A 21102-nucleotide genomic window follows, 5' to 3' on the forward strand; every position below is an offset into this window, starting at 1 on the left:
ACAGAAACCAAGCGGTGAAACAGCAGGAGGGCAGAGAATACTCACACGAAGAGCGCGAAGGAAGAAACTCAGCGTGTAGACCCAAAGCGGAAACAGAGGGTTGCAACGCACCGGCGTAGCTGTCCGGTGCGTAGATAACGTTGAGCCTCAGGGGGCGTGGCAAGGCAGTCCGGACACTAGACTGCAGCGGATGGTTCCTTTAGTGTTTCTTCCATCGAGTCCACAACTTCCAGGATGGACGCGTCGTGACAGTATAACCTCTTCTCCTCTGGACCCCTCTGGGTTTCCCTGGATGGTTTCTATGGAAGAGACGTAGTAGTCTGGGTGCACTGAGGTTTCTTGCAGGTTCCCAAGACCTTTCAGTCCAAGGGTATCCTTTCCAAAGTATGAGGTACTGGAGAACCCTGTGTCTGTAACGAGAGTCCAAGATACGAGAGACTTCATATTCGGGATCTTCTTCTAAGTTTGGGATGCATTTCTTGATTTGTCTTTGATATGGATCTTTTTTGTAATCCTTGAGAAGGGACACATGAAATACTGGATGGATCCTTCGTAAGGAAGAGGGTAGCTTAAGTCGAAAAGCTACTGGATTGATTTGCTGTTCAATGATGTATGGGCCAATATACCTTGGAGTGAATTTTCCTGGACGTATCCGCCTTGGTAAGTATTTTGTGGATAACCAAACCTTCTCTCCAAGCTTCCAGATCGGGTTTGCTCGTCGCTTTCTGTCGGCCCATTTCTTATAGGATTGACGGCTGGCCGTTAATGTTTCCTGAGCTCTCAAGTGGGTTTGTTTGAGGGCGTTCAACAATTGGTAAACAGTGGGTATGTTAGTGGTTGGGATCACTGACTGTGGGATATGTCGAGGTTTGTATCCATAAGTACACTTGAAAGGGCTCATACCAATCGCCGAATGTACTGTATTATTATAGGAGAACTCGGCTATGGATAGAAGTTGGCTCCAGTTATCCTGTGTCTGGTTGCAGTAACATCTGAGGTATTGTTCCAATGTAGCGTTAAGTCGTTCGGTCTGTCCATTGCTCTCGGGATGGAATCCGGAAGACAATGCCCTTTGGATTTGCAATTGTTTACACAATGAGGACCAGAATTTTGAGGTAAATTGAGTCCCTCGATCCGAGACTATTGTATGTGGTAGACCATGTAGTTTGACTATGTCTTTCAGAAATACTTCTGCAGTCTTGGTGACAGATGGAGTTCCCTAGAGAGGGGAAAAATGAGCAAGTTTACTGAATGAGTCTACTACTACCATGATGGCTGTGAATCCTTCTGACGGAGGTAAGTCCACGATAAAATCCATGGATATATGCTGCCAGGGACCCGCAGGTAAAGAATCCTGTTGGAGAAGGCCCAGCGGCTTGGCCGTACTGGATTTACTTTGAGCACACGTGGGACAAGAGGATACATAGGCATAGACATCCTTGACCATTGTCGGCCACCAAAAGTTTCTCTTTAGTAGATGTAGTGTGGCCGCTCGACCCTTGTGTCCGGCTGTGGGTAGATCGTGACACCAGGCTAGTGCTTGAGACTGTAGTCCGGAATTCGGTAAGAACAGCTGGTCGTCTTTAAACAAGTATTCACCCTTCTTGATTAAGGATGGAAAACGTGTGACCGTGGATCTTGCTTGGGCTTCTAACACTTGTTGTAAAAAGGTGTTGACCGTTCCTATGAATTTCTTCCCTTGAAGTAACTGTTCGTGATTGGAGTACGAACCCGATTCTTCCCCAAAACTCCGGGAGAGGGCATCCGCTAGGTGATTCTCCTTTCCTGGTAAGCATGTTAGTTCAAAATCATATTGAGAAAAGAAGTATGCCCACCTGGCATGGCAAGAATTTCGGCATTCCATACTCTTGAGTACACTAAGATTCCGGTGATCAGTTTGTACCTGGAACGGGAAGTTAGCTCCTTGTAAAAGGTGCCTCCATTCTTCACAGGCCTGTCTGATGGCCAACAGTTCCTTTTCAACTACAGAGTAATTATTTTCACTCGGGAAGTGTCCTAGAATAATAAGCAACATGATGCTCCAGTCGATCTTCCTTCTTTTGTAGGAGAGCAGCTCCAATAGCTCCTTGTGAGGCATCTGTCTCTACAATGAAAGGTATGGCTTGATCAGGTTGCCTGAGGATAGGTGCGGAAACGAAAGCCTCCTTGAGATGTTTGAAAGCCATATCGGCCTCCTTATTCCAGCAAAATCGTGTGCCTTTCTTCAGTAAGGCTGTGATGGGCAGGACAATGTTGGAAAATCCTGGGATAAATTTACCGTAAAAATTTGTCAGTCCTAGGAACCTCTGTATATCTTTTACTGAGTTTGGAGTGGGCCAGTTTTGGATGGCTGAGGTCTTGTTGGGATCCATTTCTACCCTTCCTTCCGACAGGATAAATCCCAGATAAGGGACTGTAACAGCCTCAAACAAACATTTTTCTGGTTTGGCTAGTAGATGATGTATACTGAGCCTTTGGAGTACCTCTGATACATGCTGACGATGTTGTGTTAGGGTTGATGAAAATACCAAAATGTCATCCAGATAGACCACTACTGAATTGAACAAAAGATCACATAAAATCTTGTCCATAAATCTCTGGAATTGAGTTGGAGCATTGACCAACCCAAAAGGCATCACTTTGTACTCGTAATGACCCAAGGGAGTCCGGAAAGCGGTCTTCCATTCGTCTCCTTTTCATACTCTCAAGAGATGATATGCTCCTCTTGGGTCTAACTTAGTAAACCACTTGGCTCCTTGCACTGCTTCCATTATATCCTTAATCAAGGGCATGGGGTACCGATCCCGAATGGTCAAGCTATTAAGATCCCTATAGTCAATACAAGGTCGGAGCTCCTTGGTACCTTTCTTGGGGGATAAAAAATAAAGATGCTCCGGCTGACGAGGTGGATTCTTGTATAAGACCATTTTGAATATTGGTGTCCAAATATTCTCTTAGAGCTTCCCTTTCAGGAAGAGACAATGGAAACATACGTCCAAAAGGAACTACAGCATCCGGTACCAGATCGATCTTACAATCCTCATTGCGACTTGGAGGTAAAGGTCTGGGTTGAACGTCTGTAAACACATCTGCATAACCTTGATAGTGCCTTGGTATGGTGTTGATACTTCTTACAGAAAGAGTAGACACTTGAGGACATAGTTTTTCCTTGTTGGATAGGCAGAACCGGAAACATCGTTCAGAGCAGAATTCCACTACATTGGCTGTCCAGTCAATGCCAGGATTATGCCTTCTTAACCATGGGATGCATAGGATAATTGGAAAGTGAGCTGCTTTTATGAGATCGAACACCATTACTTCCTGATGAAATTTCATCTTTACTCCCAGTTCTTCAGTCTCCTGCCTGATAAGGCCCGAGGACAAAGGGGTACCATCCACCCCTTCTACAGGGATTGGGAGAGGTTTCGCTCTTCTGGGGATAGCATGATCTAAAGCCCATTGATCGTCCATGAAGTTCCCTGCCGCTCCACAATCCAACATGGCCAGACATTCTACAGAGTGTCCTCCTTTCCAATCTAAAACCACCGGTAAAACCATCAACTGATGTGAGGCATCTGATACTTGGGGTGTATTAGTGATACAGGGACCTGCCGTTTGAACCCCTTCTTTGTCCCTGTTCAGGGTCGGGGTCTTTCGTTTCCCGATCTCCTGGGAGGTACATTTGGACAATCTCGCAGGAGGTGTTTCTCAGAACCACAATACATACATAAGTTCAAGTCTTTACGTCTCTTTCTCTCGATTGCAGTTAGGGGCCCTCGTGCAGTTCCGATTTGCATGGGTTCTTCTGTTTGTTGCACGGTTCTTTCAGGTGGTGTAGGAATAAAGGAGAAGGATGAGGAGGGTGATATTCCAGACTTGTACCTTCTTCTTTCGGTGCGTCTCTCGGCCATGCAGTATTCTATCTGAAGAGCCAGAGTAACCAGTTCCTGGAAGGATTTTGGTCTAGCTACCCTCGAGAGTTCGTCTTTAATCTCATCAAGTAAACCCCGTCTGAAGAGGGTTTGTTTGGCGGAATCCGGCCATCCCGTTTCCGCTGCAATCCTTTGAAAGGTTGACAAGTACGTCTGTACATCTTGAGAACCCTGTTTAGTATCCACTAGGTTCTCATATGAGGTGAATAGAACTTCGGGTCTTTCGAATCTTGTGTGGAACTGTTGAACAAAGGCTCCATAATCAGCTAGAATTGGGTTGGAATTAGTCACCAACGGGGTTGCCCAAGCTAGGGCATTACCTCCTAGATTGGAGATAAGAAAACCGACTTTAGCTTTGTCAGATATGAACATCCTTGGGCGAAAGGTAAAGTAGACCTGACATGCGTCAAGAAATTCTTTCATTCCTTTGGGATTTCCTTCGTACTTGCCACATGGCAAGGGCATAGGAGGAAGGTCATCTCGTACCTCCTCCCTTTGTGTAACTTGTAGGCGTAGAGCAGCATTATCCGCTTTTAATGCATTATTATCAGCCTTTACTGCCTGCAGTTCAGCCGTAATTCCCTGAATCGCATTGACAAGTTCCTGATATTACTCCAAACTGGCCATCTTTTGGCGTTGCAAACTCTCAGATATGGGGGGTTCTATGTTAAGGTAAATACCAGGATCCTCCCCCTCTTCCTTCTCACCTGTATCTTGTTCCTCAGAGGAGCTCTCTGTAGATATCGTCCTTCTATTTCTCCAAGTTCCCTCTTGTCTCTCTTTGCAGGTTTTGGGACGGACTCGTCTGGAGGCCACCTTGCCAGTTCGCAGACTGCTCGGCAGTGGGACCCTGTGGGAGTCCGCCCCTAATTCCAGGGAAAAAGGTGTAGGCCTGAAAAAACCCTGGCGTGATGGTTAACTGCTGCAGGATGGAATGCAGGAGAGCGTAGACTACGATTCCCAGAAGTCTCTTCCAAAATTCAAACAAAGCGAAATCCAGGCACAACAAGGCGGTAGCGGGAAGAGAGTAAATGCAGCAGAGTGGAAGCGGGATCCGCACAAGAAGAGGAGCGGGAACGAAGGTTGTAGTAAATGGACCAGAGAGTTGCGCAGAGCAGGGAGTGCAGGAAACAAGGTAAGCAGGCGGCAAGCGGGAGGTATAGCGGAGGAAAGCAGGAAACAGAAACCAAGCGGGGAAACAGCAGGAGGGCAGAGAATACTCACACGAAGAGCGCGAAGGAAGAAACTCAGCGTGTAGACCCAAAGTGGAAACAGAGGGTTGCAACGCACCGGCGTAGCTGTCTGGTGCGTAGATAACGTTGAGCCTCAGGGGACGTGGCAAGGCAGTCCGGACACTAGACCACAGCGGATGGTTCCGTTAGTGTTTCTTCCATTGAGTCCACAACTTCCAGGATGGACGCGTCGTGACACTGAGGGACTCTAGCTGGCTTCATCATCTGTGGCTGTGTGGACACTAGCTGGCTTCATCTTCTGTGGCTGCAGGGGCTCTAGCTGGCTTCATCATCTGTGGCTGCTGGGCCTCTAGCTGGCTTCATCATATGTGGCTGCAGGGGCTCTTGCTGGCTTCATCTTCTCTGGCTGAGGGACTCTAGCTGGCTTCTTCATCTGTAGCTGCATGGACTCTAGCTGTCTTCATCATCTATGGCCGCAGGGGCTTTAGCTGGCTTCATCATCTGTGGCTACATGGACTCTAGCTAGCTTCATCATCTGTGGCTACATGGACTCTAGCTAGCTTCATCATCTGTGGCTGCATGGACTCTAGCTGGCTTCATCATCTGTGGCTGCAGGGGCTCTAGCTGGCTTCATCATCTGTGGCTGCAGGGGCTCTAGCTGGCTTCATCATCTGTGGCTGCATGGACTCTAGCTGGCTTCATCATCTGTGGCTGCAGGGGCTCTAGCTGGCTTCATCTTCTGTGGCTGAGGGACTCTAGCTGGCTTTATCATCTGTGGCTGCATGGACACTAGCTGGCTTCATCATCTGTGGCTGCAGGGGCTCTAGCTGGCTTCATCTTCTGTTGCTGCAGGGACTCTAGCTGGCTTCATCATCTATGGCCGCAGGGGCTCTAGCTGGCTTCATCATCTGTGGCTGCATGGACTCTAGATGGCTTCATCTTCTGTTGCTGCAGGGACTCTAGCTGGCTTCATCATCTGTGGTTGCATGGACTCTAGCTGGCTTCATCTTCTGTGGCTATAGGGGCTCTTGCTGGCTTTGTCATCTGTGGCTGCAGGGGCTCTAGCTGGCTTCATCGCTGCTGGGGGAGATCCTGGTAACATTAAGGAATCTCTCCTCACACCCCATCTACCCCGGCTTTCTGGAGGCCATTTTGAGTTGTTGTCGCAAGGTGAATGCTCAGGTGGGTAGAGAGCCATTCACATGTCGGGGGGGGCTCTGCGGTATTCGTCCCTTTATGCCACTGAATAAGTGTGCGGTTTTAGTAGAGGTTCCTGCATCGTCTTCAAGTGCACCCATGGTCCTGTGCACGATGAGCCGAAGGCCAGCGTCACACAGTTTATCCCAGCATGGGACCGCTCACCCATGGAGGATTGTAATTGTCATTGGTTATTTATAATGCGCTTAATACCCAAAGGTTTCTAAGCGCGGACCGGGGGATCGAACCTGTGTTGCTCAGAGCATGTTGCCCCTGAGCTAGCCTCCCAGATCGCAGACCATCTCCAGGACTCTGGTGCACCAGAGGCGGCGAGACTTTCCACCCTGGGACACGCGCTCGAGAATCAATTAGCAATTTCTACTCAAGGCAGGGCAGGTTTTTCTAGCTTCAGGGCCCTGTTGAAGCGGCATCTCTCCATGTAGATGTCAGGCACGGGTTCTGGTGGAGTCCAGATCAGGGAGCACGGGTTCTGGTGGAGTCCAGATCAGGGAGCACGGGTTCTGGCGGAGTCCAGATCAGGTAGCACGGGTTCTGGCAGCGTCCAGATCAGGGAGCACAGGTTCTGGCGGAGTCCAGATCAGGGAGCACGGGTTTTGGCGGAGTCCAGATCAGGGAGCACGGGTTCTGGTGGAGTCCAGATCAGGGAGCACGGGTTCTGGTGGAGTCCAGATCAGGGAGCACGGGTTCTGGCGCAGTCCAGATCAGGTAGCACGGGTTATGGCAGCGTCCAGATCAGGGAGCACGGGTTCTGGCAGAGTCCAGATCAGGGAGCACGGGTTTTGGCGGAGTCCAGATCAGGGAGCACGGGTTCTGGCGGAGTCCAGATCAGGGAGCACAGGTTCTGGTGGAGTCAAGATCAGGGAGCACAGCTTCTGGTGGAGTCCCGATCAGGGAGCACAGCTTCTGGTGGAGTCCCGATCAGGGAGCATGGGTTCTGGCGGAGTCCAGATCAGGGAGCACGGGTTCTGGCGGAGTACCGATCAGGGAGCACGGCTTCTGGCGGAGTCCAGATCAGGGAGCACGGCTTCTGGCGGAGTCCAGATCAGGGAGCACGGCTTCTGGCAGAGTCAGGTCAGGAAGCGGAGGCAATATAGAAAAGTTCTGCCCCCTCGAAAGAGAAAACAACATTGAAAATAGTGCAGGCGACCACCTTCTTTTGCCCATTCCACCCGCTTGGTTTTCAACCTGCCCAAGCCCTAACCCTTTGAAACATGTTGTACTATGCGCCCACCTACCCTGTTCCCCACTGAGATTGCAATTCCACCAGTTTTTTGGGTACATTTCTACCACTACTCAAGATGCAGAGTTGACAGGAAAGGGCACCAGATGTGGCCCCAGTGCAGTCATGAAGCCATTATGTTGCAGTTGCTGCGTGCAACCTCTTGAACCCGTAGCTCAAAAACCTGGGGTTCCTTCTTATAATATTTCAAACAGTACAGATCGGTGCGATGGGGGTCAATACCCACAGACTGACTCCAAGTCAGAATCACCTGGGCTTCGAGCTGAGTACATCAGGCTGGAGAGAACCCAAACACCAGAGCCGAAACCGCCAGAAGCATAGGCGCAGACTTAAAGGTCGCCCCAATACTACTGCGAAGAGTGAGCAAAAGAAACAATCAGGTGTTCCTCTGCCAATGGAAGCACCAATGAAAAAGTGGCCACCCAATCCCACATTGCAATATGTTAATTTTCAGAACAAACTGTCTGGGTACTATCCAAGGTTTGTTTTTAGTAAAATAATATGTAAACAATGCATTTATAAGCATATTTGCTTAATAACCTTGGTTAAAACTATTGTAACGTATGAAACGGGTTCACTCTGCCCCCCTCTGGTTCACTGTGGCCCCCTCTGGCTCACGCCGGCCCCCTCTGGCCCCCTCTGGTTCGCTCTGGCCCCCTCTGGCCCACTCTGGCTCACTCTGGCCCACTCTGGCCCACTCTGGTTCACTCTGGCCCCCTCCTCTGGTTCACTCTGGCGTCTGGCCCCCTCTGGTTCACTCTGGGCCACTCTGGCCCCCTCTGGCCCCTTCTGGTTCACTCTGGCCCACTCAGGCCCACTTGGGTTCTCTCTGGGCCACTCTGGCCCCCTCTGCTTCACTCTGGCCCACTCGGGTTCACTCTGGCCCACTCTGGCCCACTTGGGTTCTCTCTGGGCCACTCTGGCCCCCTCTGCTTCACTCTGGCCCACTCGGGTTCACTCTGGCCCACTCTGGCCCACTTGGGTTCTCTCTGGGCCACTCTGGCCCCCTCTGCTTCACTCTGGCCCACTCGGGTTCACTCTGGGCCACTCGGGCCAAGAAAATGACCCATGATGCTGGCCCAGAATGGGATGGGGTGGTTTTCCCCGAATGCCTTTTCATGAATGTATAAATGCGGACAGGGCCGGTTTTAGGCATGGTGCCGGGCCCTCCAGCACGGGAGCGGGGTGCTTTTCCTTTCAATTGGGCGCTGCTGCTAAACCAGCATGGCACAGCCTTTGAAAGCCTAGCCCATGCTGGATTGGCAACAGCGCTCTATTTAACAGAGCTGCCCCAAATTTGGCACTCCCCCATGCCTTGAGGGGGGGGATGCCACATTTTGCTTCCTCGCCCCAGGTGCTGCCACAGCGAAGGCTGGTCCTGAATGCCGACACACATGACGAAAGGAAGGGCTTGCCGTGAAAAGAAGCATGTAGGGCCTGCAAGCTAAAAAATGGACCCCTGTTGTGGGTCTCGTGGCGAGTGCATTTTCAGTTGAAATGATCCCGAAGAGGAGAGCGAATGCAGCAAACGCCAGAGGGAGGGCTCCATGCTGTGGAACCAGGACAACAGGGCGTAGGGGAGGCTGGCAGTGTGGCAGAAACAGGGCCAGGGAGGCAGGAAGTCCCGTGCACCAAAGGTAGCTCTGAAGTAGAGCAGGTTAAGAGTCTTAAACGCAAAGCGGGGGAGAGACATGCCGGTGGTGGGCAGCATGAAAAGCAAATGGCGAAACGGCACTGGAGGAAAAGTGGTGTCGACTGAGGAAATTCAGACCTCGATTAGGGTAAAACCAGCGCTGGCGATTGCGCTGGCTCTCTCCAGATCCGAGATCCGCACCAGATGTGTAGCCGATATCGGGATCCACTGGGGGAAAACAAAAACAAAAAAAAACGCTGTGAGCAAACTGTAACTTCCTCTTGTGACCCTGTGCAAGGGGTCACCAGAGGAAGTTACAGGCCTCAGCCACGACCCGGTCCTCAGCCACGACTGGTTTATTTATTTATGCAATGTTTGTTGGATACATGGACCCGGATTATTTATTTATGCAATGTTTGTTGGATACATGGACCCGGATTATTTATTTATGCAATGTTTATCGGATGCTGTATCCGACAATCATTACATATATAAATAAATATACAGGTATCCGACAAACATTGCATGAATAAATAAATACCCTTATTAACATTGAAACTATCACACACAATGCAGCCACCCAACTGCTTTCAGAGGGGAGCTGAAGGAGCTGTGCCGGGTGCGGTTCAAGAAGTGGTTTAAAGTGGAATTGATATATAGTTTGGAAAAGAAGCAGCATGAAAGAAATAGCACCATTTAAAACTATTATTTTGGAAATGTCCTTTAATTGGACGTCAACTGCCAGCTCTGCCCCCTTAAACACTGCCTCCTATGGCACGGCCACACCCAAACTCCGCCCCCACCCGGCCCTTGTGGGATCCCCCACCAATTCTTTTCCATTTCCACCACTGCGTAAGACTATAATATGGGAATCATAGAATCAATACTGAAGGACCGATTCTGAATTGCATGCAAACGTAGGAAAGTGTTCTTCCATGACGAAGGAACACTTTAATTACAAACCCCATATTCTGATAATGAAAGAATGTGGTGCAAGTACACGAAAGCCTCTGCTTTTGCATGTGCCTGATTAATGGTTTGACAACAGTCCTAGCAACCATGAGGAGTGCAGGGCAGCCACATGAAGGGGATTCTCCTCCCAGCAGAACCGGTTTAGCACGTCAAAAAAAGGAGTTAAAATACGGCACCTGTGAGGTGCTGCTAAACTCTACTGCACACTTTTTCCCTTTATAAATATAGCATTTCTTAGAAGGCAGCACCGCTTATCTAGTTTAATGAAATTGTAAGAAAACTTTCTTAAATTTGAAAACTGAGAGTCTTTTAAGAAATGCTGGCAATGCAGCTGGAGCACACAACAAGAGATTCCAGCAGCTTTTGCTGCTGGAAAGCACACCATCTCACAGCCACTTCAGAAGGGCGGTGCTGGAAACTGGAGGGGAGAACGTCATATTCCCACACTCTTGTCATCATGAGATCAGAATGGGCCCCGGAGTGAGTGGGCAAATTGACAGGTGCATGCAGGAAACAGAGGGGTGGGTAATCGGGAAGGCACGCTGTGCAGTATGGAGTCGGCAAATACTCCACCGTCTGAAAGGCAATAGTAGACCACCGGGAGGGAGAAACGTCAAGAATGTAGAATCTAAAGGAATTATAAATATGACTTAATATCCAGGCTATCATTTTGTGATTCTGCATCAGAGCGTATCCACTGGCGCAATCAGGAAAATTACAGATCCATCTGAACTGGCAGCACTAGAGGAAACACAAACAGAAAACTCCCTCACCAGCTCAAGGGCGGCTAATCAGAGGCAAGCAATTAGACCCCGGATACAGTGGTACGGACTCAAAAGCAGACAGCATTGCACATGCGGACGAGTTAGGAAATCCTTCCCTGAAAAATGAGACTATTCAAGGAGCTGAGAGGACAGCGATTCAGAGCAAGACCTGCGTGGATCACTTGCAACACATCTAAGAAGGAGCTGGGGGAGGGGAGCCATGAAAAGACCAACAAAAAGACAGATCTGGAAAACCGGTGATGCAAGAAAAAGCTGCGCATTTTGGGAGTCCCGGAATGACATGATGGGGAAGAGTTTATAGCAAATCAAGTGAACAGACGTTTTTTTTAATTTGTAAGGGAGGGAGCTGAACAGATGTGCAACATGTCTAAACGTACAACTTGGATTCTGTAGCAGACAACCTGTGTCACAACAACTTCGCATTTCTGCAGACATCAAAAAATTCACGCTAACAGTGAAACCTGCGCCAGTGATGAGGAAAAGATGATCCCCAAAATGAAATGATACTTTGGTTGTCGATATACCCCGACTACGCCAAGAAGATCCCAGGAGAAGAAAATGTTCAACAAACCAAACAAACTGCTCACGACATGGAATGTCTAAACATTCTTTATTGCGTGTACAGACGACCAGAGCCATCGAGACCAAAACAGCTAGCAGTCATCAGGCCAAGTTCTGACTTTGGAAATAGCATATCTTGGCTTCAGGACTTTTTAAACGTCCCATTAGGCGGTGCTTGGCCCCACTGGTTAACACTGCTGCCTTTTCATCTGTCTATTCTGCCACCCACTGCATGCAATCTACTGCTATGGTCCTGGTAGTCGGGTTTGCCTTTCGTATCATGCGAAAAGAGGAGCAATCAGAAGATATGTGAAAATGATTGAAATTAAATATGTCCAACTACAGAGCACAATGACCCTCTCAACAGTACCTTGGCATTTTCATGACACATAGATTATGCAGTCTTTCCACTAAAAAGGGGATTGGTTTAAATCAAGGAAACGCAGGACTTTGCAATGAATAGGAAGGTGGAAAACACTTTTACAAAACGGAGAGCCATTTTAAAAATGTCCTTCCAATACCCACAATCAGTTTATGCATGAGGTTAAAACCACAGGTCATAGGAAAGAGGGGACGAATGATCGAACAGCCTCCCGCAGAGGTGGTGAAGCCATCAGGCACCAATTTGCATAAAGGGTGGGTACATGGAACATCCTCCCCGCTGAGGTGGTGGCTCGATGGAGCACCCCCTGCTAGGGTGGTCATGGAACAGTCCCCCGCGTAGAAGGGAGATACAGGTCAGGGCCTCCCATTGAGGTAAAAGCTGCGCAGAACAGGCCTCAGCATAGGTGCTGGGGAATGGCATGTGGCAGAAATGAAGATGGCCAGTGGCAGAAACTTTGAGCTATTTGTTGTCTGGCGATGGGGCAGAAACGCTGCAAACTGGTTTCTTTGTTGGTGATACAAATCACAAAGTTTCATCAATCACTCAGAAGGCAAGGTTTCAAGTCACAGGCCCACCTCTGTCGCTGCCCTAGAGGCTGTGCTCTAGCACCTTGAAGCGTCTCTTGTGTGCTAGATGGAATTACCAATAACTATCTCAGACAAATAACTGGACATTCTCAAAGAATGCGGCAAAGTACTGCTACATTCTCAATTTAGTAAAGCAGTGTAAACTGGCAGACATCGGACTGATGCTTGCACACTCACACACAGACTTGATTACACAGAGGTCTTATACCCCAATATGCGTCATCTATGACATCATCCTACATGGCAAACTGTAAAACCCATTGACGGGAGGGATTGGTTAGGGGAACACATCTACTTATAGAATAAATAGGGGTTAGTACACCATTGGCGGCCCCTTATCTTTAGGGCACGCCTTGAACTACCTCTAAATATGTATAATACTGATTATAGCGGACAAAATGGCAGCAGATTGGTCTATGCAACCTTGTATAGCAGGTTGCCCCATAGACCCACTGATGGTTAGCATTTTAAACCAACCTTGGTCTTTAGGCTCGACTAGCAGCACGTAAGCGAAACAAAACCCAGGTGCTTGAGTCACCTCAGATTACTCCCCACTTTCCCAATTAGTCCATCATCTCTCATCAGTCCGTCCATGAGCCACGTTTTCCCGTCTGTAGCTGGCCGTGTAGCTCGGTCTCTGTTCTGGGACATTTGAGGGAGTGGAAGCCCATCAGTATCTTCATCCAAGGTGTAATGAATAGCCCTTGTTTTGACTTCTGGATCACGTGTGAAGAGACCACAAATGTGTCAATTTCAACCTCTTATTTTCTGCTATTTGGTTTAATTATACTGGGTGTCATTGCTCCTCTTGGCCTCTGGAGACTTGCTCACTTGTAGGAGCCTTATCCATTGTTAATTGTCCAATTCTTGGCTCTTGCACATGGTTTCTTCTTCTTTAATCTAAGAGAAATATGTCTTACATCCATGTCTTATCCATCTGCCTCCCTTTGTGTCTTGCAGCTATTCCTTAGAAACACCATCCTTGATCCCAGGCCAACATAGACTTCTCTTTATTCCTCACACAAAGCTGTTCTTCCAGCATCTCCTGACTCTGCAACTCTGGACTGTATCTGAGGTCGCTGAATTGAATCTTGACACGAGCTGGCATCCATTTTCCTATCATGGCCGTCCTAGGCATGTTATATTTTACTCCATAGCAAGCTTCTACATGTCTCATCTACCTTGCGTTACTGCATATTTACACTTATTGGTCAGCGAGTTACTTTATATTCTTTTGTATGCATGATTACTCTTATATTTCATACATGTTTCTCTTGTTGCTTTCGTTACATCGTCACTCTTGAGTACTTTCATATCGTTTCGGTACGTCTTCCTACATCTTCTTTATGCCATCACTCTGCCCCCCACAGATTTTACTTATCGCTCCATGATGTCCAATGGTGTGTGCAGACATCCTTCCACTCTCTCAGTGCGAGGATACAGTTGATACGGTTGTCTGAGTGCATGTCGTCTCTCGTGCCCTCGATGCGGCATAGGCATAACACATGGAGTCCCGTATAGGGCTCTTCTCCTACTGTTGCAATATGACGGCGGTGAGGGTGTGGGAGTTAGGGTTAATGCGTCTAACTGCTCCTCTACAAGGAAATACACAGTCATGCACCCCCCCCCCCGAACCCCCCACCGGACACTTGCAGACTGCAGAGGCTGGGGGTGTAGCAGGAGAATGCGGAAGGTCGGTAATCGCGGTATTTAGCAAATATGCTGCACCGTACACCACGCTTCCTACATGGACATGAGCACCAGCGCAGGGCTTCACCCCCCACCCCCACCCCCAGTCTCCCTCGGCATTCTGCCCCACCCCCTCATCCTTTTGAAAGAACACAGAGCTTGGGATTATTGATATATTGGCTAACCTTTTGAAATAAAATGCCAAAATATAAACCTATAGGAGAAGTGCCAAGTGGGAGCATCTTGCTCATTGTAAATGATGATGTATAAGCAGAGGTGGCCTGGGCGGGCCTTTGGGGACAGGGGGGCGGGGGGCTGACTGATAGCTCGGCGTATGTCAGTCACATGCAGCCCTGACATGTGAGCGTCTACCCCGGCCGTAGAGGGAGGCCCCCTGTCGGGACCCCTCAGTCCTGGTGGGCGCTGAAGAAACTACCCGGGAAATGGAAGACCTGCTTGCAATTAGCTTCTATCACAATCTAGCCCAAAGCAGCTCTTTCCACGAGGCATCTCACCAAGAAATACTGGGGTGCAAATCCAGACTCCCCGACCCCTCAACCATCCCACTGCCATCAGGGCGACAGCCGCCCGTGCACTTCTGGGAGCAGACACTTAAAGGTAGGTCTGCTCGGCACATATACATCCATGATCAAAGACTTCACTGTACAGGGGCCACATGCACCTCTGCATTGGAGCCCTGCAATGCTCAGGGGCCAGACGTACCTCTGCAATCAAAGATTTCAATGCACAGTGGCCACATGCACCTCTGCAAAGGAGCCCTGCAATGCATAGGGGCCACATGTACCTCTGCAATGAGTCCTGCAATGTACAGGGGCCACATGTACCACCTGCAAAGGAGCCCTGCAATGTACAGGGGCCACATGCACCTCTGCAATCATAGACTTCAATGCACAGTGGCCACATGTACCTCTGCAATGGAGCCCTGCAATGCACAGGGGCCACATGTACCACCTGCAAAGGAGCCCTGCAATGTACAGGGGCCACATGCACCTCTGCAATCATAGACTTCAATGCACAGTGGCCACATGCACCTCTGCAAAGGAGCCCTGCAATGCATAGGGGCCACATGTACCTCTGCAATGAGTCCTGCAATGTACAGGGGCCACATGTACCGCCTGCAAAGGAGCCCTGCAATGTACAGGGGCCACATGCACCTCTGCAATCATAGACTTCAATGCACAGTGGCCACATGCACCTCTGCAAAGGAGCCCTGCAATGCATAGGGGCCACATGTACCTCTTCAATGAGTCATGCAATGTACAGGGGCCACATGTACCGCCTGCAAAGGAGCCCTGCAATGTACAGGGGCCACATGCACCTCTGCAATCATAGACTTCAATGCACAGTGGCCACATGCACCTCTGAAAAGGAGCCCTGCAATGCATAGGGGCCACATGTACCTCTGCAATGAGTCCTGCAATGTACAGGGGCCACATGTACCACCTGCAAAGGAGCCCTCCAATGTACAGGGGCCACATGCACCTCTGCAATCATAGACTTCAATGCACAGTGGCCACATGCACCTCTGCAAAGGAGCCCTGCAATGCATCGGGGCCACACGTACCTCTGCAATGAGTCCTGCAATGTACAGGGGCTACATGTACCGCCTGCAAAGGAGCCCTGCAATGTACAGGGGCCACATGCACCTCTGGCTGCTAGGATCAAGTTCAAGACCCTCTGCATAGCCCACAAAGCTTTCTGGGGCCGTGGCCCGCACTATCTACAATGCTCTCTTCCTAAATACTCTCCTTGGCTCGGCCTCCTCCAACTCATTGCGGGTGACACATTTTTCAAGAGATTTGGGGGTAGATCTTTATCGTCTGCAGGTGCCTCCCTCTGGAACAGCCTCCCTTCCCGTCTCCCCCTTAAGCTGGATCTCCTTAAGGTCTGGAAAATCCTCAAGACCTCCCTTTCTCTTCCCCTTTCTCTCTCCCCCCTCTGCCTTGTTAACCTCCCCCTCTCCCCTAACTCTGGTCAGCTTTTGCTGACTGGTCGCCTGGCGCACCTCCAGAGCCTCATAGGTGCCAGGCTCCCAAGCCAGTCTTTGCACTTGCCTCCGGTCATCTGCACTACACCCAGCACTACTGCACTTTCAGCTTTCGTTCCATGAGAGGGGTAACCCCCACTGCACTTAACCCTGTGCCCTGCTGGATTGGGCGCATTAGTTTCCCCCTCCCTTGCACCTCCCTATGTACACTTGCATGACCGGAATTTAATTGAGTGATGTGCTTTATACATTTTGTAATCTTTTGATTGATTGCTTCACTGGATATTAAATATTGCATCTTATTTAAAGTATTTCAGCTGGTTCAACACGTGGCACATAAAAATATCTCTGCAAGGTTTCAATGGGAGTTTTGTTTCCGAAGGTCCATCATGCAAAGCGTTAATAATATTCGGTAGAGTTTGGACCTCTCTACACGTCACTGGTGCATGTCCATGCCTCATAGTGGATAGAACATTCTCACTTGCTTGTTTCAAGATCTTACACAGGCTTGTATTTTCATCGCTGTTTTGCGTGATGACTCGTATTTGACGCAACATACGTCAGGCTGCACAGAGTGATTGTGTTAATAGTGCAATCCTTGTTTTTGTTTGGGGTTTGTATGTGACACTGCCTAATGATGTCTAGCGATAGCCCTGCGGTTTATGTTTTTTCGGTGTATAGATCACATTGTTTTAATGAATTTAATTAGTTACACATCATACATTCCCCACAAGGAATGTTTGTAAGTGGTCTCTTGGGGGGAACCGTTGCTTCACGCAGCATCCAATTCTCAGCTGTTTGTTTCTGAAAAAGAAATGTTTTTAATTGTCCTTCGGTTATATACATGGCCAGATCCCTGCTGTTACTCAATATCTCGATCATTGCTCTTCAAGCATTGAATGTGTGTTTCCAATTGCTCTGCGCTATCCTTCCAAATGACTTCAGTGTCGTGTGTGACTAGCCTGCTTAGAATCATCACTCTCCTAGTCTCTCATCACTCTCCTAGCCTGCTTAGAACCATCACTCTCCTAGCCTGCTTAGAACCATCACTCTCCTAGCCTGCTTAGAACCATTACGTTGCTAGCCTGCTTAGAACCATCACTCTCCTAGCCTCTCAACACTCTCCTAGCCTGCTTAGCATCATCACTATCCTAGCCTGCTTAGCATCATCACTCTCCTACCCTGCTTAGCATCTTCACTCTCCTAGCCTGCTTAGCATCATCACTCTCCTAGCCTCTCATCACTCTCCTAGCCTGCTTAGCATCATCACTCTCCTAGCCTGCTTAGAACCATTACTCTGCTAGCCTTCTTAGAACCATCACTCTCCTAGCCTGCTTAGAACCATTACTCTCCTAGCCTGCTTAGAACCACCACTCTCCTAGCCTGCTTAGAACCATCAAACTCCTAGCCTGCTTAGCATCATCACTCTCTTTGCCTGCTTAGCATCATCACTCTCCTAGCCTGCTTAGAACCATCACTCTCCTAGCCTGCTTAGAACCATCACTCTCCTAGCCTGCTTAGAACCATTACTCTCCTAGCCTGCTTAGAACCACCACTCTCCTAGCCTGCTTAGAACCATCAATCTCCTAGCCTGCTTAGCATCATCACTCTCTTTGCCTGCTTAGCATCATCACTCTCCTAGCCTGCTTAGAACCATCACTCTCCTAGCCTGCTTAGAATCATCACTCTCCTAGCCTGCTTAGAACCATCACTCTCCTAGCCTGCTTAGCATCATCACTCTCCTAGCCTGCTTAGCATCATCACTCTCCTAGCCTCTCATCACTCTCCTAGCCTGCTTAGCATCATCACTCTCCTAGCCTGCTTAGAACCATTACGTTGCTAGCCTGCTTAGAACCATTACTCTGCTAGCCTGCTTAGAACCATCACTCTCCTAGCCTCTCAACACTCTCCTAGCCTGCTTAGCATCATCACTATCCTAGCCTGCTTAGCATCATCACTCTCCTACCCTGCTTAGCATCATCACTCTCCTAGCCTCTCATCACTCTCCTAGCCTGCTTAGCATCATCACTCTCCTAGCCTGCTTAGAACCATTACGTTGCTAGCCTGCTTAGAACCATTACTCTGCTAGCCTGCTTAGCATCATCACTCTCCTAGCCTGCTTAGAACCATTACTCTGCTAGCCTGCTTAGAATCATCACTCTCCTAGCCTGCTTAGCATCATCACTATCCTAGCCTGCTTAGCATCATCACTCTCCTACCCTGCTTAGCATCATCACTCTCCTAGCCTCTCATCACTCTCCTAGCCTGCTTAGAACCATCACTCTCCTAGCCTGCTTAGAATCATCACTCTCCTAGCCTGCTTAGAATCATCACTCTCCTAGCCTGCTTAGAACCATCACTCTCCTAGCCTGCTTAGAACCATCACTCTCCTAGCCTGCTTAGAACCATTACTCTGCTTGCCTGCTTAGAACAATCACTCTCCTAGCCTGCTTAGAACCATCGCTCTCCTAGCCTGCTTAGAACCATCACTCTGCTAGCCTGCTTAGAACCATCACTCTCCTAGCCTTCTTAGAACCATTACTCTGCTTGCCTGCTTAGAACAATCACTCTCCTAGCCTGCTTAGAACCATCACTCTCCTAGCCTGCTTAGAACCATCACTCTGCTAGCCTGCTTAGAACCATCACTCTCCTAGCCTGCTTAGAACCATTACTCTGCTAGCCTGCTTAGAACCATCACTCTGCTAGCCTGCTTAGAACCATCACTCTCCCAGCCTGCTTAGAACCATTACTCTCCCAGCCTGATTAGAACCATCACTCTGGTAGCCTGCTTAGAACCATCACTCTCCTAGCCTGCTTAGAACCATCACTCTCCTAGCCTGCTTAGAACCATCACTCTGCTAGCCTGCTTAGAACCATCACTCTCCTAGCCTGCTTAAAACCATCACTCTGCTAGCCTGCTTAGAAACATCACTCTCCTAGCCTGCTTAGAACCATTACTCTCCTAGCCTGCTTAGAACATCACTCTCCTAGCCTGCTTAGAACCATCACTCTGCTAGCCTGCTTAGAACCATCACTCTCCTAGCCTGCTTCTGGATGATTGGTTGCCAGAGTGTGACCCAGCAGAGTGAATGAGAAACCAGACAGTATATCTGTTGACCTCTCACTGATGGAAATCATTCAGAAGCTGCAAGTCATCTTCATCACTATTAGGTACACATTACATGATTGGTTCTAGAACTATAAGGCCCTTCGTTATACGGCCCTCTACAATTGGTTGGTACACTCGTGCCAGTCTGGAACATTCAGCTCACTTAGCAGCACGTAAACTCAACCCCAGGTGCCAGGGGGTGGACTTGACTTTACCTCCCCACCCAATTAACCTAACATCTCTCATCACCCATGCCTTCTGCCATGATGATTGTCTTTGAACTTGGCCTTGCATAGTATTCTTGTCTCTGGGAATAGAAGAGAGTGCGAGCGCACACTATCGCATTCTATAACTCCTCGCCCAACCCTATTTCCATCCTTGGCTCACGTGACAGGAGACCACAATTTGGACCATTTTGCAGCAATTAAATGTCTTAAATGAATAAAGCTTGGCACTCATGGTTTTCTTTTTTTGCACCTTAACAAGGGATGATTCAGCCTCTCATGTTCACTGCCTTCAAGAGTAGATAACCAGTCTTGGCTGCTTAAGCCTTGACACCAGGCCAGACAGCCCTTCCAGGCTCTTGCATGATCTCAGCTAATTATTTGCTGCGACACAGCCCTCAGTTTTCTATCCAGGGGTCCTTGCTTATTAAATTTGTGACACTGAAGTCCAGCTTCTATACAATGGAGGCTCTGCCTGCAGTCTATTCACTACTCATAGCCAGCTTCTATGATCACTTAATCTACTTGCCTTACAGCATCTGTACAATTATTGAACGGCTTGCATTTTCTGCAGTGCTTCGCGCACGTGCATTCTTCTTATTGCATATGAAAGTTTACTCAATTCTCAACTTCGTCATCAGTTTCTATAAGGTCCATACTTTCTCTTCTTTAGCCAGTCTTCTCTGAACGTCACGCTCGTCTTTCATGATGTCACCAGCTTCTCTTTCACTCTTTTTTATATTCCTTCGGGGCGCTCGTCCCTCAGACTGTCATCTCTTACATTTGATAGGGTCTTCTCAGCGGATACCTTTTCTAGAATATTCCTTGTGGAGTAGTTGCAACTGCACGGCACAATCTCAGGCTTCCAACACACATATGGCCGGTCGGTGCGACTTCCTGTGGAGGCAATCAGCTGCTCCTCTACCGAACACATTTCTTTTCATTAAAGGTCCCCATCATATAGAAGAGGGGGGGCGGCAGCCAGACATGTGTAAGAATTAAAATATAAAGAAATTAAAGAGACATGTAGCGGCCCCTTCTTCGGTTAGGGGACCCAGCGAGAGTCCACTGAAAGGAACCTAGTTTCACTGTAAAATAAGAAGCTTTATTTAGAACTGGAAAGGAACACATTCCATAAAAGCGTGCATTGAAAAGCAGCACCTGCAAACTGGCCGAATGCACCGGATAGATGTAATGCACAGCCATGTGCTGGCAGGTAATATTAGGGTTGCTGCGCCGGATCGCGCGGGCAGCAGAGAGTAAAAGTCATGCGGCCTAATAAGGCGGTGCCCCCCCCCCCCATACGCCACCCCCAGATATCATGGAAACTCTACCAATACTTAGAAGCATTGATGTCAGCAGCTAGTCCACCCAAGTAGGCGTGGTGCTGCCAGTCCTGGCTAGGTGTTCTGCCTGCTGCTTTGCTGAGTGGCGTGAACTCTGACTGACCCCCCCCTAAGGACCTCTCCCCTAGGAGCCCAGCTGTGTGGGGCCCCAAAGTCTCGGTTACACACAGAGAAACCATCATAAAGTTGCACAGGTGTCTGAGGGCCACATGGCTGGGTC

General features: G+C 48.9%; 1 protein-coding gene across 1 annotated transcript in view; it reads right to left on the reverse strand.

The window, feature by feature from the left end:
• The window catches only part of AKAP6 (A-kinase anchoring protein 6), a 1117075-nt gene that overhangs the window by 174098 nt on the left and 921875 nt on the right, over positions 1-21102 (reverse strand). The gene's annotated exons all lie outside the window — the stretch shown is intronic.

Source organism: Ambystoma mexicanum, chromosome 14 (assembly GCF_040938575.1).
Source record: "Ambystoma mexicanum isolate Mex_15411 chromosome 14, UKY_AmexF1_1, whole genome shotgun sequence".
Taxonomy (NCBI): domain Eukaryota; kingdom Metazoa; phylum Chordata; class Amphibia; order Caudata; family Ambystomatidae; genus Ambystoma; species Ambystoma mexicanum.